This window comes from Muntiacus reevesi, chromosome 2 (genome assembly GCF_963930625.1).
Source record: "Muntiacus reevesi chromosome 2, mMunRee1.1, whole genome shotgun sequence".
Taxonomy (NCBI): Eukaryota; Metazoa; Chordata; class Mammalia; order Artiodactyla; family Cervidae; genus Muntiacus; species Muntiacus reevesi.
The window spans coordinates 208761023-208780341 of record NC_089250.1 but is presented as its reverse complement, the minus strand read 5'-3'; the positions used below and the strand labels follow the sequence as shown (position 1 = coordinate 208780341).

Genomic DNA, 19319 nt, shown 5'->3' with positions numbered 1-19319 from the left:
TAGGCTGTTTTTTCTTACTAGTTTAATATAAAGGATACAACTCAGGAACAGCCAGGTGGAAAAGATGCACGGAACAGGTGCGGAGGCAGGGGTGCACAAGTCGGGAACAGTGAAGTGAGGATGCAGAGCTTCCATACCCTCTCCAGGTCGGCCAGTCTACCAGCACCTGTGTGTTCACTGACCCCGAACTTCTTGAGCCCTGTTGTTTGAGGGTATTTATGGAAGGTTTAGTCCATGCGTATGATGGGTTAAATCACTGACAGTTGGTGTGAAGATCTCCAGCTATTCTCCTCTTCCCCAAATTGGAGGTGGGGATGGGTGTGGCTGGAAGTCCCAACCCTGTACTCTTGCCTTGTCTTTCTGACAGCCAGCTCCCATCCTCCTGAAGCTGGTCGGGCATCTGCAGAAGTTGTCTCAGAACCAAACCCAAGTAACACTCGTGTCACTCAGGAATTCCAAGGCATTTAGATGCTTTATGTCAGGAAACTATGACAAAAACCAATTATGTGTTTTATTACAGTATTGTAGATAGTTCTGAATTTGTGGCAAATGAATAATTACAGCACTGACATTAGACATAATGTTGGTTGACACACAAGAGGGCTATATTCTTCTCTCTGAATTGCAGCAAATAACCTATTAGTAACCTTAATAGTAACCTAGGTGATCCCAAAACTTTGATTTTATTTAAAGAAGGAACTGCTTCTTGCCTTTCCCTCTGTGGTTTTACGCATGTATTAGTATGGGCAGCAACCAGTAATAAGGATCTTCTATAATCAAAATGATGCCCCTTTATTTTTGAGTCTTATTTTACAATACTGAAAGTGTTTTGAGATGTACTTTTTTATTCAGTCTTTGTGATAACCCTATGATGTAATTTGGTCCAAGGTGTTGCATCTGCTTTACATATGAAGAAAATGAGACTTGTACTAAAGTCTTTGCCCTCAGCCACAGGATTTGTAAATGGTGGAACTGACCTCTAGCTTAGCTCTCATGAGATCTGAGTTCGTATTTTGACTGGGTTAGTTCCAAGCCTTTCTGTTTTTTTGAGAGATTTGCATATCTACCTTGCTCACCTTTAAAATATTGAAAAATTGTAGTTTAGGTGCCTACCTAAAATGACCTGTCAAAATATTTTTTCTCAACTGTAAAGTACTATTCAAATGTATGGCTTTGTCTTTATTATTCTCTGGGGACTAACAGGTACTTGTCTTCCCTGTTCAGTGGTATATGATGGTAAGTAACAAAGATGTATTACTTGCAAGCTTTATTTTTCAAAGTATATTTCATCTGTCATGAAGGATATTTTTAACTAAAAGAAGAAGCAATCTTCATTGGTCTTAGGTCAGTTGAAAGTAAATAATACTTGAGACAGAATTATCAAATTTGTCTTCTGCCCTCATACTGCTAATCATGGTTTTTTTCTCGTAATCTTATGGAATAGGATAAAAAGTTTGCATCTCAGTTTATAGTTAGTATTTTGGAAGTTTCATAATCAGTTGTATTCAGAATAGTACCATGTATTTTGGTAGTCATTAAGGCTGTCTGCAGATATTTCAGCTCTTCTGTCTCTGTCTTCCTCTCTGGTCACATGGCCTTCTCTGGCCACGTTAACTTTGGGAAGCCATATGACTTGTTTTGCTTATGAAATGTGAGCATGACTTCTGGGTATGTGCTCTACTGGTTGTGTATTCTCTTTTCCTCTGTGTGTGTAAGTTCAGTCACTCAGACATGCCCAGCTCCTTGCAACCCCTTGGACTGTAGCCCACAAGGCTTCTATATTTTTCAGGCAAGAATACTGGAGTGGGTTGCTATTTCCTCCTCCAGGGAATCTTCCTGACCCAGGGATCAAACTTTCATCTCCTATATCTCCTCTGTTGCAGGCAGATTCTTTATTCTGAGCCATTATGAATCCCCTTTCTTCTCTGTTAGGGTTAGTTAATATTCATGATGTCAGTCACACCATCAGCTTGGATTCCTGAATGACTGTGAATAGGAGAACCTCTACTGACTTGTAGCTAGGTAGTGTGAATGAGAAGTAAACCTTTGTTATTTTCAGCCACTGAGATTTTGTATCATCTAACCTGTTCTGAGGTGGAATCAGAGTATGTTTATTATATGTATCACTGAAATCTTTTTTTGATTCTGTCTAAAGATCTTAAATTATAGCCAAACTGGATACCCTACAAACATGATATATTCTTTCAGTGGTGCTCAGGAAACAAAATTTGAAAATTGGGAGGAAAAGTTTATAAGGAAAAGCTCAGTTCTAGGGATCAAAGTCATTGTCAGACACCCATGGAGGAGATTTGCTTTAGTTACTTGAGTAATTTTTCACACATACTTAATTTTGTTTTTATATATTAAGGTCTGCCAGATTACTAAGTAAATCATACTGGAGGTATCTCTTTAAAATATTAATAGGAGCAAAGGCTATTTAGATGTTGACCTGAAATTAGGAAAAGGCAAGATTTCTTCCAAAGGCCCTATTTTCAACCATGACTAAGTAACACTTGGCAGGGGAGTTAAGGGGGCAGTGAGGATGGAAGAGGTCACTCAGTCATTTTGGCTGATGAAATAATGCTTAGTTCTGGAATTGTCATCCACCTCTGATGTGCTTGCAGAAGTGAATCTGGACAGAGCAAAGCTGGTGTCAACCATGTCTCTTCTCCTCCTTGTACTTTCCTCCTTCCTTGTTCTGCTTCCTCATTTCTACCCTCATTTCCTTGCTTACCTCTCTCTGCTACTTTAGCTCATCAAGGTCTTTGTTACAGAAAATGATTTGTAAGTTACTGATTTGGAACTTGGAAACCATTTTCCTGTGAAATAGATCATAGAAAATAGATGGTAGAAATATTATGTTCCAAATGAGAAAGCTTGACTTATCCAGTTGCACCATGAAGTTACACTAGATATCCATTAACAGAGGAGTGAATGAAAAAGATGTGGTACATATATACAACGGAATATTACTAAGTAATCAAAAGGAGTGAAAGTATGCCATTTGTAGAGATGTGGGTGGGCCTAGAGACTGTCATACAGATTGAAACAGGCCAGAAAGAGAAATACAGATATTGTATAATATTGCTTATATGTGGAATCTAGAAAAATAACACAGATGAACTTATTTGTAAAGCAAAAATGGAGACACAGACATAGAGAACAAATGTATAGATACCAAGGGGCAGAGGCAGGCGGGGTGAATTGAGAGACTGAGATTGATATATACACACGACAGACACGATGTGTAAACTAGCTAACTGATGGAGCCGACGGTCTAGCACAGGGAACTCTGCTCAGTGCACTGGGGTAACCTAAGCGGGAAGGAACTCCAAAAAGGAGGGGATGTATGTACATGCAGCTGATTCACTTTGCCGTACAGCAGACTCTAACACAGCTTTGTAAAGCAGCTGTCTGCAATAAAAATTAATTTAAAAAATATGAGGATGTGTAGATGGGAGGTAGGTGGCCATGAGTCTTTGGTACTGGTGACCTGAACAAGCAGTATTTCTCTACCATCTTTCCGTCCTTCAGAGTAGTTTTTTGTGTATCCTTGCTTCTTAGCCGTGTATGGATTTTGAGCTCCATGGTGGCCATGCATCCTCTTAACCCGGCTGAAAGATGGAGTCGCTTCCATGCCTGTGGTCTGGGTACAATAGGAAGAACCCCCTCTTGCTTCCTCAGTCTGGTGATGTCACCATGTCTCATGGGGAAGGGCTGTGAAGCGGAAGAGTCACTGAGTCATGGCAGAAGGGGCCCAGGCTTGCTTTCTTAGGACTGCCATTCAGGGAAGGGAGCCCCTCACAGGCTACCTTCTCCTTTCGCCTTCATCTTCATTCTTACTGCTCCCCTGCTTTCTGCAAAGTATTGGTAGTTCTGGGTTCTGACACTGGCTGAGGTACCAGTTGAGTTTTCTTGTGAGGGAAAAAGTCAGACAGAATTAACAAGTGGACAGCATTTAACAACCTTGAACGGTTAGGGCAGGGAGGCATACAGGTTTGAAGGGCCAGAAAAGCAGAACTGGCTGAAGGGAGAGTCATCTCCACACTGCACCTTCTTGCCCCTGGGCCCTGGCTTTTAGGGCAATTCTCTTCTGCCTCCGTGGTTCATATTTTTAGTTCTCTGCAAAGAGACCTTCTTTATGAATATGTCAGTTTATTATTTAACTCACAAATGATTTTTAACATCCATTTTCCAGGGCAAGTCATGTAAAAATACAGGACTTTATGGTGTTGAGAGGTCAGAAATGAAGTTTTCCATACTTGGTTTTGTCTTCACATCCCTTCGTTGTCTCACTTGCTTTTACTTTGTCCTCAGCCTCCCCTTTTCCACTTCTTCCTCGATCCATTCCCCTAGCTTGTTACCCACACTCCTTCCTTTGTGCGTCAATCCCTGTGTCCAGGAGGGAGGGGCTGTGTCCAGGAGCACAGTGAAGATAGTCATGTCAGCATCCTTTACAGGTAATTGTACTTTAATGGTGTTAGAAGACTTGACTTTACTGTTGCAATCAGGAAGATCAGATTAAGCTTAATATCTGAAAGCACTGACACTGAGACAAAATTTTTTTCCCATGTACTTCAGCTGAAAGAAAACTCTGTGATATGATCACTGTGTGAGGATGGTTTTTCAGATCAGATAACTGAATTGTATTTATAATTTAAGGTATTTCTGCTATGGGGATAAAAAAAAATTAAACAGGTGATAGTTTAGCAAAAGGATTTTCTAGAGCTTGGGTTACAGAGAATTAAGTGCTGGTGAATAGGATTGTGTGTATATGTGTGTGTTTTGCGGGCATGGAGAAATTAGGAGAAAGAATATTTTATACAGGAAATTTCCATATGGTTGCTTTTTGTAGACATTAGCACATTTCAGGGGAAACACCCTTTACTGGAAGAATTTAGTTCTCTAAAGTTTGGTGCAGCAAGGGGTAGAAATGCGGAGATGCAGCTGAAAACTGAAATATTATTTGTGCCACAGGCTTGCAACTGTACCTACCTGTGATTCTGTGAACAATGATTTGATTATTAATCTTTCTGTGACTTGACTTATTAATCTTTCTGTTACTGAAAACTTACTTCCTTTCCTAAAGCTGGTGGCAACAATTTAGTGACTGTCTAAACCTCGAGGACTAACTTGGGTTGGAAAGATAAATCCGGTCTCCTGAAATTCATATCCTGTGAAACTGAGTGCAGCCAGCAGAGATGAGAAGGATCTCTAATGTGGGAACTGGGAATTCTGCTGAAGCGAATTCTTCCAGCTCTCCTAAGTTCCCCCATGTAGAGGAAGAACTATTGGATTGAGTAGTTCTTTTAGTAACCTCACTGTGTGTTCCTCTTTTCCACATTTGACTGACTTAATGAAATTCAGTGTTGACCCATGGAAGGCAGAATGGGAGATGGGCATAGTTAGGGTGAACTGTGGAGGGAGCTTTCAGTTTCTCCTCTTGCTCTTGTCTTTTAAGTCCTGTCTGACTCTGTGACCTCATGGACTGCAGCACACCACAATTCCCTGTCCTTCACCATCTCCTGGAGCTTGTTCAAACTCATGTCCATTGAGTCAGTGATGCCATCCAACCATCTCTTCCTGTCTCACCCCCTTGTCCTCCTGCCCTCAGTCTTTCCCAGCACCAGGGTCTTTTCCAGTGAATCGGCTCTTTGCATTCAGGTTGCCAAAGTATGGGAGCTTCCAGTGAATATTCAGGGTTGATTTCCTTTAGGATTGATTGGTTTGATCTCCTTACTATTCAAGGGACGCTCAAGAGTCTTCTCCAGCAACACAGTTCGAAAACATCAATTCTTTAGCAATCAGCCTTCTTTATACTCCAACTCTCACTTTCGTACATGACTACTGGAAAAACCATAGCTTTCACACTATGGACCTTTGTTGGCAAAGTGATGTCTCTGCTTTTTTTTTACTCTGTCTAGGTTTGTCATAACTTTTCTTCCAGGGAGTGAGTATCTTTAAATTTTATGACTGCAGTCACCGTCCACAGTAATTTTGGAGCCCAAGAAAATAAATCTGTCACTGTTTCCATGTTTCCCCATCTATTTGCCATGAGGTAATAACTGTATTAGCCAAGGATCCCCTGTTGTCTTCTTCAACTCTTGCCATTTTGGAGTTTCATCTCTACAGTTACTTATTCAGCAGATTTTTTTCAACTAACTAGTTTTGGTTTCTTTTTCTTTTTTGCCTAAGCAAATTTATTTAAAAAGAATATATGTCTCTGTAATAGACAGGTGCCAAGTATCACTTGCTGTAAGACAGCAGCTGTAGAAATGAAAGTAATACAATCAAATTATTATGAGATTCTAGTTAGATATTGTTCTCCAGGGAAGACTTGACTGTGAACTGAAGCCCACTCTCTGCTCTCAGGTTAAACAGGAGCTTAGAGAGACAAACATCTTAAATCCAGTGAAGCACCAAGTGAGGCGTTGCTCTAAACTCATTCAGAGGATTAGAAAGGAAAGGCCTGTCTCCAGGCAAAATCGTTCCTCTTAACTCTTGTGCTCTTGTTTTCCGGGGATGGTTTTGATGGCGGAAAAAAGAGAACTTAAACACAAAACCTGCCTCCTCAGAAATGATCGAGGTCTTCTCATGTGTCCCTGTTTACTCCAGTGTGTTGTCCAATTCTCCAAGTGTATGTGTTCAGCGAATCAGGATTTCAGTATTGGGCTTAGTTTCCTTTGCTTTCTTCTAAGTTCTGTATTATTATTTCCTCTTGCTCTCTGACTTTTCAGTAGTTCTCTGGTGTGCTCACTGACACACAAGGCCTTTTGCGTCTTTTGCGCCCGTGTACACAGACATGCCTGCCTCTTCAGATGACAGGTGATTGTAGGAAGATAGCGGCTTGGAGTGTCTTGTTCAGTAGGTGTTCTTGCCCTAGTGTTGGCACAGGAAGTCTCAGGTTACGTTGCCCAGCATGTAATGTACCTGGTGCTGCGGAACTGGTGTGGATAGCTTGCCAGGGCTTGTTCCTGCAGATGACTCCAAAGACTTTTCAAACAAGGTGCTTATTGTTATGTGGTAGCTTTCTTTTGAGGCAGCCACAGTTTATGCAGTACTAAACTGTTACCATTTTATCAAAAATTGATTATGAACACAGTGTTTCTTTTAGTCTCTTAGAGGTTCTTGTATCCAGCTTATGTGGTACTAGCAGTTGTCATTTGCTTTATTGTAACCAAGTGAAGAATGTTGAAGAGATGAAATGTGAAAGATGTGAAGATCTCTTCACGTCTCTCAAATGTGAAGAGGTGAAATTTGGTGGCTGCTTTCCCTTGCCCAACTCTCCCGAGTCCTGTGTTACATTCGTGTTTTTCCTAGGCAAGAGCTCGTATGGCTATCTCAGCTGAGAAGGCAGTCCTAACTTGTCCTTATATCCCCTATTCCCATGACAGTGCCTGCTGAGGATGGTCAACAATAAGAAGTGAAACCATGAGCCAGATACTGTGACTGAAGGAATGATCTCACTTAGCCCTCATTATAACTTAGCAAACTGGGTACTGTCATTATCCCTATCTTTAAAGATGCAGATGCAAAAAAGTCGAGGTTCAATAATTGTACAAAACCTCCCAGCTGTTAAGTGATTGAGTTGGAATTTAAGGGCAGGTGTATTTGAATTCTAAGTTCACATTTGTAATCATTATAGATAACATGGTATGATAATCTCCTTAATAAATGGCAGGGTCCTTTACCAGAAGCTTTACAAGGACAATAAGAAAAGAATTAGTTGAAGTGATAGAATCCATGTTGTGAGAGGATTTTCTTCTTGATTCACAGTTTGTGCAAAGAAATAATATGCAGCTGACTATGAATAATACACCAAACAAAATGAAATTTCATTCTCGAATGAATTACCCGTAACTCCTTTAAGCAAAATTATTAAAGCATTTAAACGTCCATGGCTGAGGCAAATGTCTCTATTGTAGTTCTGTCTGAATTTTATTCTATAAATATTGATGTTTTTCAGCATCACCCAGTCATCATTTTTTGCCTTGTGTTTAGACACAGAGGGTTGAATTCTCAATCTCCCTGCCTGCAGTTGTTCAAAACTCAAATTTTAAATTCAGAGTAATGTCCATATTTGTAATTATTGCATCTGGGGAACTGAAACAGTACTACTTGGTTTCAGAGTGTTGCGATTGCTTCCTTTTGGGAGAAAAATTTCAGAAACATGGAAGGCAGATCTCAATATATTAAGAGAACTATACAGAAACTTTAAGTAAAAGCAGAACTCATACTCTAAAATCAGTTATTAAATTAAAGAAAGGAGAAAGAATAGACAGTTGTTCTAATGGTCAAGGAAATGTTTTCTAGGTGATAGAGGTGACTTGTTATATTAAAAACAGGAAGAAGTGAGGGAAGTGACCCTTATTTTGAAAGGGTCACTTTGACAGAAATGGTCTGTGTTAATTTAGTGACATGTAATTGACTAAGGGGTGGAGTTTCTATATTTCCTTCTATGTATTACCTTGGCCTCCTTTTAGTAATGGTTTTCTCATTTAACGATTAGGATCGTGTGTTCAGTAGTTCTAGTGGAGGTTTTGGGGATGGAGAGGTGACTGTAAGGTGAATTATTCTGGTAGCTTTTGTGGGCCTAAGTTGGTCTGGAGAATGCACACAGAAACCAGGAATTCTTGATGAAAAGGATTATGAACAGGGTGTCATTTCATTTGCTTTTGTCCTTTCACTCCCTTCTCTTAACACATTGTGTGGCCCCACCATGGAGAGAATGGAAAGTAATGCCAAGTACATTTCATTGACAAACTTTTTGGTATTTTTATAGAAATGGGTATGATACACCAGTAAACATGACATAGTCTGATGTTGTTTTTGAGCTGGTGTATATGATAAATACTGCCGAGGCAATGACATAAAGCCTCAACTTCTAGGAGATTTCTGTCTCTTGCATTATGCAGCAATCTAGGTTAAAGTTCAGTACATTTCACTGCTTGAAACATGGCCAAGTCAAGGACATAAAATAATATTTAGCCCAATCAAAGTTTGTGTTAACTTTGCCAAAGTGAATGTAAATTTTATTTTTCTGTGATTTCCCAATAAAACCTTTCTTTATGGGGAGAGGGAGAGGTTGGGAACAGGAGGATGGGACATTATCATACATTTCAAATTATATTGATCAGAATCAAGTTTAGCTTGCTCTGGTATGTAAATTAGAGATTTGTGGTTGAGTGGAATTGATTTTGCTGAGACTAAATTAATCACAGTGCTTAATCACTGTAACCTTTAAACATTGCAGTCTTGGCCACATCTGCAGGGCACGGAGGTGTTCCTCTGAGCTGTATGCTGTCATTTCATGAAAGGCGAATGCCTGTGACTTGTGCAAACAAGGATTCCCACGTGTAGGCTTCAGAGCTGGTTCTGTGCCCTGCAGAGGGTTAGCTGGAGCTTCCGTCCTGGGGCTGCTATGGCCTGTTCAGCCACAGAAGGCTTTCTGCTCATATACAAGTATTTCCAGATTTTTTTTCTCCAGTAAAGTCAAATTGGCCATCACAGCTGAAGTGTTTACAGAAGGCAGTCTTCAGAATGAGAATTGGAAAACATTCAGTTATATTGTGATGGTTTCTTTAATATTTTTTTAAAAAACTGACCCCATTTGGAATTATTTGCAAGGGTGAAGTGGGCAATTTGGAAATAAATTCATGAATGAGAAGGTTAATTGACTCTTCATAACTCATCCTGAGAGCCTGCAAGGAAGATTGAGAATAGAATCTAGGTTTTGTTTTGTCTTTTCCCCAATGTTCTTTTCAGTTTTTTGGTCTCTATTTCACGCAGCCTCCCCACATCAAACCATCATCAAGCCTCCCATAGAAATGCAAATTACTTTCCCAGTTTAGTTCCTATATCTGGAAATAGTTTTTGTGTATGTTTTTTAAACCCCTTTTGGGGGCTGTCCATGAAGTTTCTCAGTATAGTATCCTTTTAAAAATTTTTCTGTAACTACCATCCTTTATATCTTCCTTTTTGCTTTGTGTGCTGAATTGTGCATTCACAGTTGAAGGGATTAAATAAAGCATATTCAGTGTAATAAAGTGCAGCTGGACTAGTCGTCCTTAAAATCAGCGAGCATCTGGATTTCACAAAAACCGCACCTTATATGGACTAAAAAATATACCAGGGACCTGCTTTAACCTCTTGATTTTATAAGTCAGGAAACTGAGAGCCATAAAAGAGAAATGACTGTTCAAAATAACTTATTATAGCCAAGCTGAGACCGAAACTTCACTGATTTTTCTTTTTCTTTATTTCTGCTCAAGTCTCTTTCTATGTCATTGACTCTTTTCTCTGCAAAAGAGATCCTGGTTTTCCAAGTTTTTCATAATCAGATTCCTTATAAATAGCAAGTAGTGCTCAATAAATCTGACTTAATTTGTGGTATAATCTAATATGACATGAAATCTACTTGCAATTTGCTTTGGTGAGTTGCTTATGGTAGAAGAAAGAAGTCTTAAGTCTTACCTTTAAAATAGTTTTTGTGGTTGTCCTCCCTTTTTCTGTTATACACTGGTTTGCCTAACTTCATTTACATTTATTTTCATTGATGGGTCAGTAACATTCTTAGTAAGAGAAGAATTGAGGTGTAATGTAGTGGTTTGAACACAGACTCTGAAGTTGGAACTTCTGGGTTGGTGTTCAGTCTTTGCTCTGTTACTATCACTGTTACCTTGATGAATTTAGTTAAACCACCTGCCTGATAGAGCTGTTGAGACAGTTAAATGAGTTCATAATAGTTAAACTTTTAGACTAATGCTGGACATGTATGAGTGTTTTTTGGATGTCAGTATTATTGTGATGGTTACCAGATGATTTGTTGATATAAAAAATTCATATATGGTTTCATGTGATTTGTGGGGCATACAGCAACATATTTTGGATCTCTTATTCCATTGGTTCTATAACAGCTCCTCCCCTGATTAATCTCATCAGTTTACCAGAATACCTCCTCATTTAGTTCTAACACTGGATTTTCCTTCAGTTTATGGTCATGTTCAGACTGGACACACGCTAGATCAGTGTATGCCCATGATGGATAAAGGAGGAGGGTAAAAGAGACTATTAGTTCAACTTGATTGTGGAGCAGTTCTTCCAGAATTATTTGTGAAAGTCTACTCTTTGCCAAACACAGAGACTCACTGATATATAGGACATGTCATCTACTTGAGATTCCATTCCTCTACGCAGAACTTTTGCCAGGTTCCTGCCACCCACTTATACCTCTTCCCATACTGAAACTAAACATTGTTTTAGAAAGGCACTTAATGGAATGTAATATTAGGAAACCAAAACTGTGGAGTTGCCTTTTGAAGAAACCCTACTTCCATTCTTGCCTGCATCCTCACAGAGGTCAAGGGCATCTCCATATCTGCTGCCTAGAGTTTCCTCAGAGTTGGCATTTTAAACATTCTATAGCAATCGCCTGTTGTTTCAGCTCCTCAGAAGAGAGACTATTAGTTCATGAGGGCAGTGACTATGCGTAGTTTATTATTATAGTATGTTGCACATCAGAATAGATTTTGTTGTTGTTGAATGAATCTTGAGTGCTCCAAAGTGTAGAATCCATGCCTTTTTATCTTAGCCAGAATTCTCATGGGTGGTTCCCACTTCCCTTTCTTCTTTCCTGCATCCTCTGTCCCCACCCTCATGAATTTTTTCCCAACCGAAAATGCTATAGTACAGTTTCTAGCTTCTCTTAAGGTCATCCATTGGAAGTTTTTCTTTTAATTAACTGGATTTTGTGTCTATAAGAATTAACCAGCTTTTAAAATATTTTCTCTTAACTGGAAGGTTATGTTCTGAGAAGTGTGAAACTGAAAGAGAGGGAAGGAGGAGCAAGGGAGAAGAGGTATTTTTTCTCACTGGGTTGAAAAGGCCCCTTCCACTACTCCAGACTGGGCACCCCAAATTCATTACTCTTGGAACTTTATATTCTACATGGCAGCATCCAGACAGAACAGAAGTGCTTCACGTATTGACTATGGTAAACTAATGTGGAAAGGGTCAAGCTATGAGATGGGTTAGGGGAAGAGTAGATAGGTAAAGTGATTTCATAAAGCTGTGATGCCCAGAACTTAAGGGCTTACAGCATATTCTGCCCTGTGCTCCTGGGTCTGCCTCTTCTTGGGTCACTGCCCACCCCCGCCCCTACCTTGTATTTAATTCTTGTTGAATTTTTCGAAATTGGTCTGTTGATTTAAGATTACCCAAATTTGTATACTGCCTTCAGCCTTGCTTTGCAACCTGAAGGAAAGGGAATGTGGATTCAGATACACAGGTTTATCTCTGACCTTTAGCTAATTAGTAGATTGAGATAAATGTGTGGGGGTGACAAATTGCCTTTAATGACATTTAATCTGTAAGCTGACATTAATGTCTGGTTTAGTGTCCCAGTTTCACAGAGGCAAAAAACATGGACTTTTATCTTAATTTGACCTGTTTAAAAGGTGTTTGTGGGCGAGCATCAATTTCTGATTAACTTAATGGGATGTTTTACGTGGAGGGCAATCAAATATTGATATAAGAAGAGGCCACTGGACGACATATTTCCCAATCTGCCATAATTGGTCAAAACAGCAGAGGAAAGGAAGAGTTGCTAGGAACTAAATCGAAGGAGAATCTCACAGCTGTCCAAAATCCAGGACTGATGAGTAAATCTGCAGGTAGTATCTGGGAGAAGCCTCTGCTTGTTACTGTTTATGACACAGATGCTGTTCCCTGAACTTTCATGGGTGTTAGACTAATAGATTTTAACGCCTTCATGATTCAATAAATCACTTCAAAGAGGACAGTTAAGCAAGCCAGCCATTCAGTTAAAGGAGTGAAAGACCTGAGAAGTAACATTCCTTGTGGGTGTAGTGCTGAATGGTTTGCTTTACCGATTAACTCTTAACTAACTAAGCATTTGTTCAGGCAACCCTCTGACAGGTGATTTCTTGATGTACTTTGACTTCAGTGTGTGTTTTTATTAGTTCATTATCACCGATGATGAGTGGATCTTTATTTCCAATCCATTGGAAAACAGAAACTTGAGTTCAGTGAGATCATTAACAACTGTGTCACTTTAAAGCCAAATGATAGCTTCCCTAGTTCCTCACAACATTACAAGCTGGTCTTCCTGGTGAATGTCATTTCCTTAAATTCCTTTCTGGAGCTCAGAATGAATCTGTGTCACTGTTTCTGTGTGAAGAGATGGTATGTTGATGGAAGGAACGAGAAGGTTCCAGGATTTGGAGCCTCCTCCCTGTCAATTATGTGACCATGAGCAACTTTCTCATCTTCATTGGCCTTGATGACCTTATCTGTAAAGTGGGGGCCATGAGTTGGTTAATGCAAAACACTTAGAAAACTTCCTGGTCCACAGTAAAGATTTATGAATGGTGTTTTACTTATCTTTTTTTTTTTTTTTTGAATTTGATTAGAGGTTTGGAAGCAACATTCACTAAACTAAAACTAACCACTCTTTAAATTCATTGAATTGATTTCCAAGTGAAATAATAAACATACTAACATAAGACTCTAAACTAGGGGATAGATTCTGAGTTAAATCTGTCTGGGTGTCCATTCTGCTGCAAATCCAGGCCAACCAAATATAGCTTCTGTACAATTAAAAGGATGATGACCCGTAAAGGAAAAAAATGTAAGTCAGAGATTCTTAAGAGCTTTTCCCTCTATCCCTATTATCTGTGATGTCTTTATATAATACCTCAAGAGAAACTCTAGTGACTAGACTACAAAAGAGGGTTATAAACTGTATTTAGATAAGACTGTGTTTAGATAAGAATGTATACATAAATCAAGACTAATTTCATGGGCAGACAGGTCTCATTGAAACAGATGAGAGTAATTTTAGGAGTGCGTTTGCACTACTGCCAGGGTTTTTCTTTTTATTTTCTCTTACAGTTTTGGATTCTTAAACATTTTATTTTAATGATTAACATTTTTGCCTGGCTTTTAAGTAAAAGACCAGGGGCTGGGTTGAAAAGGAAGTTCTGGCCAATTTACTAGAAAACTAAGCTACTTTAATGTAGTCAGCCCTAATTATATCTTAAAATAATTTTGATGCAGCAGTATGCCTTGAAACAAGCAGGTAATGGGTGCCAAAGTGAAGCAAGTAGTTAGTGAATTGAGATCAACATGTATTATGTGACACTGCAATCAAACTATAAACAATGTCGCTTTTAAAGCCTTCTGAATGTTGGTTAACTTGGTTAGGGCAGTGCTGTATTTCCATTAATTATGGAGTAATTATGCAGCAAGCCCCTACCTCTTTAAATAGTTTCACTTAATTTATGTTTTTCTCTCCTCTCCTTTTATTTCTCTTTATTTCTTCTCTTTGTCTTTATTTCTGTTGGTCTGTGGGTCTGTTTCTCCCTATCTCTGTATGAGTTGGTGTTCTACAGAGAAACAGGTGGGTGGGGTATGTATGTATGTACGTGTGCGTGTGTGTGTGTGTGAGAGAGAAGAGGTTTATTTTAAGGAATTGGGTCACTTGATTGTCAGAACCAGCAAGATAAAAACCTGTAGGGCAGGCTACAGGCTGGAAACTTGACAGGAGTTGATGCTATAATCTTCAGGCAGACTTTTTTTTTCTTTTCTGGGAAACCTTCGTTTTTGTTTCTAACCCCTTCAACTGAGTGGATGAGGCCCACTCTTATTAATGAGGGTTATCTCCTTTATTTAAAGTCAACTAATTGTCGAGTTTAACCACATCTGCAGAATACCTTCACAGCAACACCTAAATTCATGTTTGATTAAATAACCTGCTACAACAAACAGCCTTGCCAAATTGAAACATGAAATTAACCATCACAGTCTCTCATTAATGTTTTCTATGTTTCTCTCTCTCTCTCTCTCACACACATACACAAATGAGTTTATGAGGCATCCTTAGTGTTATTGAACTTCAGGTAACAAGATGATAATCACAATAATAGCTAGCAGTGACTGAACACATGTTATGTGTTGTGTGTTCTCTTGGAAACTTTATATACTTATGACCTCATGTAATACTCTTGACATGTAATACTCCACAGATTGCATAGAGTTACTTTACTTTACGGATAAAGAAACTGAGGCTCAAAGAGTTGCTGGCTTTTCAGTGATTGAGCTCAAGATTCAAACCCTCATCTGTCTTCCTTTTTCTGTGTTCTCCTGTTTTTCTAGTATTGCCACCCTTACTATCATCCTTGCTTATTTTGCAGTGTTATACTTGGATGAAAAATTTGGTATCTTCATGCTTTTTTCTCCAAGGCATGTTTTCAAAATAGGCAGTTCAGAATGTTGGGTAAGCCACCTGGATTTTCAGATTAGATAACTAAAAGTGGATGGGATTACCATTACTATGCCCAGCAGACACGATGGTTTCTGAACTCGGCATGAAAAGTTGTAAGGCGGGTCACCTCCCAGTGCCCTCTGACCTTTTATTTTTCTCCCTGATGGATTGCTTTCTTGTCTGCTGCCAAACCCCTAATGTGCTGACTCGGTCCAGAGGTGGATCTTTCGCAGAGGATGGATAGTGCAGCTGCAGGTCTGGCACACAGGACTTGAGGTGGTGCCCACTACTTAATCTGCAGCCAGGCTTTCACGAGAAGAAAGGCGAGGCAGCTCTCCTTGATTTCATTGGGGGAGCTGGCCTCATCTGCAGAAACTTGTCCTAATAACATTCTTCCCCCTTCTTGGTGGCTCCCAGCCATTGTCTCGCATCTTCCCGTGCTTAGTTTTTGTCCTCACCAGCAGCTTCTGCTAGGCTGCTGGCACTCTGAAGTGGAATTGGACAGGCAGAGGTGAGAGCAGCCTTTGAGTTCCCCTCTGTGCAGGTTGGCTCCTTCTAGCACACACTGGAAGCAGTGCTGACGGATGTTCAAAAATGCACACACTGGAAGGGCTTGCTTGTTGTTCCAAGGCCTAATTGGAGATCTAGGTTGGCACTTCCCTACAGCTTGGCAAGGAACAGTTCGAATGTTTATAGATGGCTCTTGCCTTCCACCACATGCCAACTTGAGCTCTGGCAAGTTAACTTCAGTGGGTTTTGTCTTGACAAGTTGGAAAAGTTTCCCAACTTCAGATGACTGTGTGGATCTTTGGGGAGCTTTACAGCTAGCAGGCAAGGGCTGCCATTTTAAAGAGCATAGACATTAATATGTTCATATTTAATATATTTGAGTGAGTATACTACGTGCTCCTTTTTATTTTGTAAATGGGCAGGACAGAGGAAAGAAGGGAGGAACAAGAGACAGAAACAGATAGACTTGACCTGGAGATGAAGGCCCTGCAAATGCCAAGGTGCTGGCTTGTGGATACTACTGGGATACATGTTTTTCTTTGAATCACTGAAGGATTATTGCAATAATTTCTTTCTTTAAACTCACTACTCTTGATTTTCATGATTTTAAAACTATCTCATTGTCCCTGAACTACTTTGGGTTGCTTCGATTGGTCTGTCTTCCTTGAGTGCCTCTTACGTGTTTCTGACTTGTACCATTTCTTCTTTGAATCTCTCCTTGCTTCTCCTGTCTCCTTGGGTTTCTCCTCACTGCTTAGTTTTCAGTAGCGCCTGTATTAGTAATGCTCCAAGTATGGCCCTTGGCCCAGCAGCACCAGCATGACCTGGGAAGTTGCCCGAAATGCTTGAACCAGACCTAAGAAATTATGTAAAACGGAATGTGTGTTTTACATTTCGATGCACATTTTCAAGGAGATTATACTATTAATAATTTCATGGCATGTAACTGCTTGCTGTAAGGCATAATTTAGGTCAAAGCTGTGATCTCAATGGATACATTTCTACTGCCCTTAGAAATGGAGTGTCATATAAGAAAACTGGATTGTCATAAGTTAAACAAATAATAAAGACATCTTTTGTTCTTGTCCTCTAAACCAAGGCAGACCCCAGGGAGTATGGGAAATTGTGTTCTTTCGCTTCTGACTTGTTTAGATACGAGGAACAAAGACCCACTCTAATTGCCTTAATACTTTTTTGTTGTTGTTTTTAAAATAGAAAACATTCGGGATGGGAAACCTTACTTTAGAAGGGCCACATATGAAGTGGAACCGAGATGGTCATAGCATCATTCTGTTGTGGATTGGTCTTGATCAGTTGTTAGGTTTACTGTTCACATTCATTCTTATTTTCTCCCTCATTTTGTTATCCACAGGTAGGCAAAACAGAGAAAACAGCTGTCCTCCCACTTAAAGAAAATAATCTACCATATATCCTTCTCCTCCTGTTTGAGAAGGAGAGAGTGATCAGTGAGAAATAATCAAGGACCAGACTTCTCTCATACTTAATGAGGGCAAGGGAGTGAGCGTCTTAGGATTTATCAAGAACTGCTGATTAAACCAGTTTGCTACCCATCTTGTTATATAGAGAACTCTCTAGGGTATAATGTTGAGATGCTTTTAGTTTCTAAATTAGACTTAGGCCGTTTGGTCTTCCATTAGAGTATTTTGACAGTCTCTTGGTTATTATCGCAGGACTTAGTCTCTTCGGGGTCTAGGATTGAACTAATTATCCGGTCATATCTGGTAGAAAGGGGTCCCACTACTGCTTATCTGAGACTGCATTGTCATCCTGGGTTGTATGGGACCGTGATACAAATGGCCTTACTGTTTCTCTGCCTGGCTTTTCTGCAGTGTAAAACTATCCTCTAGTGACTAAGAACTGCCTTTCTTTTACTCATTGAAAGATTTCAAGGAAGACAGAAAGGGAGAGAGGGCTGTGAGGGAAAAGAAGCTATTAATGTGCCATGTTTCCTGTCGCTGTTCAGCCAAAGTCTAACCTTGGATGACTGTATTCCCCTTGGTTTATTGTGGAGGCATTTGAGAAAGCCTTCCCCGTGGTCATATCTCAGTTTACACTCTATAAAATTGGATTAGACAATGTTAATTCAATTAATGACTCTACTGAAAGTTTGTCTTCGTGTGCAGTGAAAACAGTAGGGCAGCCTCTAATAATCTATGGATTTAATGACTGCAAGTTTGAAGAGTGTTAAGCTAAAGTGAAGTTCAGAATGGCTTGTTAACTGGGTTTATTAGCTGTTGACCTTCCCTTTCAGCATAATAGTGGCAGTCAGACCGAAGAGAGCACTACCTTCCTGATTAGCATTTATCTAAAGATAGGCTGCTGCCTCTTCCACAGTAAATTAGTTCAATCAGCCATAAAGAGCTTGAGAAACATTTTCTGCTTTATAAAAAGAATTAGATGTTAGAATAGTTCATCTGCCATAGTGCTGTGAAGATGGATTGAGCCCCTGAAAGTGTTCATTTGAAGAAGGCGCCTTGAGGATATTGAGTAACTGAACAGATTTCCCTCAAGAATGATCAGGGGCCCTGGCTTTCCTGTACAAGAGTTGATGCCCTAATTTTTGCCTTTTCACAAGAGCACCGCATCTGCTCTTATTTTTGTATATTGGTTCAGTGAAGTCGAAAACCTGTTTGTTTAGCACCTATTATGCGCTGTGTGTCACTTAGGAAATAAAATCCCATGCTGGCAGAGTCTGTGATTTGATTAAAGAGAAGAAAACTAAACTAAAACATGAGAAATATCACTCCCATTACCATCAAAATAAGGATACTGAAGAGAGGAAACTGTATAATGATAGTTGTCACTTTTTCTGTAGCTTGTGCTTGTGCTAAGCCTTGTCCAACTCTTTGCGACCCCATGCACTGTAGCCCGCCAGTCTCCTCTGTCCATAGGATTTCCCAGGCAAGAATACTAGAGTGGGTTGCCACTTACTCCTCTAGGGGATCTTTCCAACCTAGGGATCGAGCTCTTATCTCCTGCATTGGCAGGTGGATTCTTTATGACTGAGCCACCTGGGAAGCCCCCGTTTTATATAGAGATCATCCTGAAACCTGAAGCATATTTTCCCAAAGAAACAAGATAGTGGTTGGTGGTTAGTATTTCTGATCACAGTCTTGGCACCGTGTAAGTTCTCATAGTGAGTCATAAAAGTAAAGAGAAAAAATTATAAACCTTTCCAATCATTTAAAAATCTTAAATTATGATCCATGTCTTTTTTTAAAAAAAGGACATAAATGTACTATGCAATTGATTTTTATGAAGTGCCCCAATGTACTATAAAGTATACATAGAGCACATAAAATTCTAACTCTGCTGTGTCATAAATTTGACCTCACTGAAATGAATAGGCTCACTGTATGGCAAACACTAATGAAACATTTAATTACCAACCCTCTACTTGTCTTTTTAGGCTTTAGAAGGGCTTCCTGGAGACTTTTTGTGGCCAAGGTTTTCACAAAACAAAATAATCTTTTCTTTAAAACAAGTATCTCTTTCTCTCAGTAAA

General features: G+C 39.6%; 1 protein-coding gene across 2 annotated transcripts in view; it reads left to right on the top strand.

Moving 5' to 3' along the window:
• AUTS2 (activator of transcription and developmental regulator AUTS2) overlaps positions 1–19319 on the top strand; it is a 1188182-nt gene that overhangs the window by 398746 nt on the left and 770117 nt on the right. The gene's annotated exons all lie outside the window — the stretch shown is intronic.